The sequence below is a fragment of the Camelus ferus genome, chromosome 36 (assembly GCF_009834535.1).
Source record: "Camelus ferus isolate YT-003-E chromosome 36, BCGSAC_Cfer_1.0, whole genome shotgun sequence".
Classification (NCBI taxonomy): Eukaryota; Metazoa; Chordata; class Mammalia; order Artiodactyla; family Camelidae; genus Camelus; species Camelus ferus.
In genome coordinates, this window is record NC_045731.1 from 20,092,397 (window position 1) to 20,097,704 (window position 5,308).

The window sequence follows — 5,308 nt, forward strand, 5'->3', positions numbered from 1 at the left end:
TTTCAGATGTGGGAGATTTTATGTTTCTAGGGACTTACTCATTTCTGCCAGGTTGTTCATTTTATTGACATATAATTGTAGTAATCTCATCTAATCCTTTGTATTTTATTTCTGATTTTATTTCTTTGGGCCCTCTCTCTTTTCATCATGATAAGTCTGCCAAATGTTTATCAATTTTGTTCATTTTTCAAAGAACCATCTCTTACTTTCATTGATCTTTACTACTGCCTGTTTAGTCTCTATTTCATTTACTTCTGTTCTGATTTTTATTATTTCTTTCCTTCTACTAACTTTAGGTTTTGATTATTCTTCATTTTCTAGTTCCTTCAGGTGTATAGTTAGGTTGTTGAAAATTTTTCTTGTTTCCGGAGGCAAGCTCATATGTCTATACACTTCCCTCTCGGAACTGCTTTTGTTGCATCCCACAGACTGTGGATCATTGTGTTTTTATTTTCATTTGTCTCCAAGCATTTTTTTTTTCATTTCCTCTTTGATTTCTTCAGTGACCCATTGGTTGTTTAGTAGCATATTGTAGCATATTGTTTAGCCTCCACATGTTTGTGCTTTTTGCAGGTTTTTTTTTTTTTCTTGTAGTTGATTTCTGGTCTCATACTCTTGTGATCTGAAAAGATACTTGATATGAATTCAGTCTGCTTAGGTGACTTCCACTACTCTGTCTTCTAGTTTGCTGATCTACTCTTCTGTATCATGTAGTCTGCTATTGATTTGTTACAGTGCATTTTTTTATTTCAGTTTTTGTAGTTTTCAGCTCTGTTTGGTTCTTTTTTATATTTTCTACCTCTTTGTTAAACTCAGTGTGTTCATCCATTTTTCTCCTGAGCTCACTGAGCAACTTTATAATCAATAACTTGAATTCCTTATCGGGTAGACTTCTTATCTCTACCTTCACTTAGCTCTTGTTCAGGAGTCTTACTGTGTTCCTTGTGAAAATGTTCTTCAGTCACCTCATTTGCCTGATACCTGTTTTTATTTCTACAGATTAGGTAGGTCAGTTATGTTTCTTGATCTTGGAGAAGTAGCCTTATGCAGGAGACATCCTGTGGGCCCCAGCATGCTCCCGTCTGGTCACAGGAGCTTTATGCTGAAGCGATGCTCCATATGTGGGCTGCATGAGCCCTTCTGTTACAGAGTTGACTGCTGTGAGTATGCTGGTAGCGGGAACTGTCCTTTCATCAAGTTGTCTGCAGCCTGCAGGTAGATGGGGCTGCATCATGGAGCACTGCTTGTTGGGTTCTGGGGTCCTGATGCCAGCCTGCTTGTGGGTAGGGACTAGGCCCACACATGAATGGCTGCTTTACCTAAAATGTCCTAGGACTGGAGCTGACTGGCTGGTTTGTTGGTAAGCCCCTACTGCTAACTCCATAGTGGCACTTGGCAGCATGAGTGTCCTCTTGGTAGAACAAGCTCCCCAAAATGGCTTCTACCAGCATCTGTGTCCCAGGGGTTCTCTTTTGCATCCTACTTCTCTGGGAGGCTCTCCAACATCAGCAGGTGGGTCTGACCCAGTGTCCTTTTAAATTACTTCTTCTGTGCTGGGTCTTGGAGCATGTGAGACTTTTCCTGAGCCCTTTAAGTCTGAAGTTTCTGTTTTCTACAGCCTTCTGTAGAAGCCTTTACACAAGCCCCAGTGGCCTTCAAAGCCAGATGTTCTGCTGGCTCATCTTCCCGGTTCAGGTTCCTGCAGCAGGGAGCCTTGGACCCCATGCTTCTTGGGGAGAACCTCTGCAGTTGTGATTATCCTCCCATTTGTGGGTCTCCTACCCAGGGATGTGAATCTTGACTATAGCACTTCTCTGCCCTTCCTTCTTGTCTCATTGTGGTTCTTTATTTATAAATTTAGTTGTGGAAAATGTTTTCTGCTAGTTTTCAAGTCCTTCTCATCAACAGTCACTCTGCAAATAGTTGTCATATTGATGTGCCCATAGAAGGAAATGAGCTCTGGGTCTCCCTACTTTGCCATTTTGGCCATGCCCTCATTCCAAAGCCTTTTTAAATTAATACACTTCTTAACAGCATTTGTTTGAAAACATATCACATGTTTTTCTACCATGGGAAATAAAGTTTATTGAAGCAAAATTAATTGTTAATTGCAATATATTGTTTGATAAAAAATGCAAAGGCTCTCTTAAGGCTGTTGAACAAGGATATTGCTCAGTCACTCAAAAGCATTAGTCTGGGTTAAGGCCTGAGGAACTCTTTGATTAGTGAATTTAACAAATTTTATTTGAGTGAGTTTATGTCTTAAGTTTTGAATGTGCAGAAGGCTCTTTGCTCTATTTTTAAATTAAGTCAATTTCAACTCAGTTCTCAGAGAACTTAGAGTAGATAAAAAATTGACTGCTTGATAAGTCAGATATAATACCCAAAATATAACTTTCACATTTTATTTGTAGGCTTCAGGAGTTCTTAATTTGCAACTACAAATTTTGATTCTGTTTTACTCAATAGAAAATTGTGTTCAAATGTATCTGTTCTAAGAGCATGATAGTTTCTATAACATAAATGTGAGATGAATTTTACCCCTTTAGGCATTCCATTCAAGTGTGTTCAAATTTAAATTTGTTTACCTCAGGATTAAATGAATAACAAGGGAAAGGAATTTAGTTTTTCCTCACTCACCACAGATGCCCTGCTGCTGCCTGGCAGAAATGTTTCAATTACTGACAGTCCTTCCCCAGATAAAACCAATGTCCAAGGCACTGGCTTCTCATCACACTTAGGCTTATGCCAAATATGTAAACTTGGTTGCAGATTTCTATTCTTAATGCTTCACGCTGTACACCTTTTAGCTGATGCTGTAGCTGTTACTGTGGGCCAAAGGGAAATGCAGTGATTGTTGAACAGAGCTTGGGAAGTCCCAAAATAACAAGAGATGATGTGACCATTGCAAAATCCACTGATTTAAAAGATAAATACAAAAATATTAGCACTAAACTTGTTTAAGATGTTGCCAACAGCATAAATGAAGAGGATGGGAATGATATGCTACTGCTGCTGTGCTGGCAAGTTTTATTGCCAAAGAAGGCTTTTAGAAGATTAACCAAGATGCTAATCTAGTGAAAATCAGGAGATGTGTGATGGTATCTGGTGATGTTGTAATTGGTGAACTTGGGAGGTAGTCTAAACCTGTGGCAACCCTTGAAGAAATTGCTCACGTTGTTGGGAGTTTTGCAAATGGAGACAAATGCTACATCATATCTGATGCAATAAAAAAGGTTAGAAGAAAGAGTGTCATCACAGTAAAGAATGGAAAAACATTTAATGATGAATTAGAAATTACTGAGGGAATGAATTTTATTGAGGTTATATTTCTCTATACTGTATTGATACATCAAAATGTCAGAAATGTGAATTACAAGATGCCTATGCTTTGTTGAATGAAAGAAAATTTCTTCTTTTCAGTTTATTATAGCTGCTCTTAACTTGCCTATGCTCACTGTAAGCCCTTGATCATAATTGCTAAAGATGTTGATGGAGAATGTCTAGATACACTTGTTTTGAGTAGGCTAAAAGTTGGTCTTCAAGTTATAGCAGTTAAAGCTCTTGGTTTTGGTGACCAAGAAGCATATTAAATAGAAAGAAGCATATTAAAATCTTAGCTATTATTCTGATATTGCCGTGTTTGAAAAAGAAGGATTGACTCTAAATCTTGAAGTTGTTAAGCCTCTAGACTTAGGAGAAGTTGGGGAGGTCATTGTGACCAAAGATGATGCCATGCTCTTGAAAGAAAAAGGTGACAAAGTTCAAACTGCAAAACATATTTAAGAGATCATTGAGCTATTATATATTACAACCAGTAAATGTGAAAAGATAAAGTGAAATTATCATCTGACAGAACTCAGGTGGAGTAATTTTGCTGAAAGTTGGTTGAGACAGATGGTGTTGAAGTGAATAAAAAGAGTTACAGGTGCTCTCAGTGTTACATGAGCTGCTGTTGAGGAACGCATTGTTCTGGAAGGTGTTTGTGCTCTGCTTCAGTGCATTCCAGCCTTGGACTCAATAACTCAAGCTAAAGCAGATCAAAAATTGATATGGAAATTATTAAAAGAACACTCAAAATTCCTGCAATGACCATTACTAAGAATTCAGATATTGAAGGATCAGTGATAGCTGAGAAAATTAGGCAAAGCTCCTCAGGAGTTGGTTACAGCAGTACACTTGTAGATTATGTGAATTTGATGATAAAGGAATCAAAGATCCAATGAAGGTTGTAAGAAGTAATTTATTGGATGATGCTGGAGAGGCCTCCTGGTTAATTATAGCGGAAGATGTAGTCACAGGAAGTTCTAAAGAGAAGGACCCTCTAATGGGTAGAATGATGAAATGGGAGTTGGTATGGGAGGTAGCATGTTATATTTCTGAAATAGTGCTTAACCATTGTTACTGAGTTGTGAAGGAAGCTCAAGGCAGCGTTCCTCACCAATAACTTCAGAGAAGTCAGTTGAAGGAAATGAAGGAAGAAAAGGTGGCTTATTGTATAAGGAAATAACTATAACCATCAGTTACTAGTTTCAGTGGAAAACATATAATGGTTTACTGCTGCCACTGCCCATGCCTACAGATAATTTATCTTGTTTTTCGTATGTGAAAGACAAAAGAGTAAAAAGACATTTGTACATTCCCAGTAACAGTGCAAGAGCCATGTCCCAGTGAACTGCCTTCAACCTAAATCACTGAGGAATTTTTATTACTATTCTGTTAAAACTAGAATTTTAGTACCTGTCAACATCAGATAGGAAGTTAGGAAGCAGTCTTACTGTGGGGAATAAAAATAATTGTGTACAATGCAGAGAAATAGTTAATTATGTGACAACCTTTCTGTAATAAAAACTGTTTAAAGTTAAAAAGATAAAATTAGTTTTATTTGTGACAAAAAATCATACTAAATTTTGGCATAACCATAAATATTTCTACAATAAATGTGACTTTTATTAGGAAATGAAGTAAGTATTCCTGATAATTAAAATTATGGACAACATGGAAATAGTTACAATATATTTCGGTAGGTAAAAAACTGGTAAATTATTTCTATGCATGGTAATTGTTTCTAGCAAATAATATGTTGCTCATATCGATTACTAATGTGAAATATAGAAGTCTTTTTCTCATATTTAGACAGAAAACTTCATGAAGAAATGAAGCTACATATACACAATCTTCAGTACAATTAATCTACATATACTAAAAATGTGAAACTCTACATTAACCATTTTAATACTTTTAATACCTTAGGGCCATTTAATCCCTATTATGCCAGTGGGAAAATTAAAATACAATGTTATCAATT

General features: G+C 36.6%; 1 pseudogene; it reads left to right on the forward strand.

Moving 5' to 3' along the window:
• Positions 1 to 6: 6 nt before the first annotated feature.
• On the forward strand, positions 7 to 5,029 carry LOC102522709 (annotated as a pseudogene).
• The last annotated feature ends 279 nt before the right edge of the window (positions 5,030 to 5,308 follow it).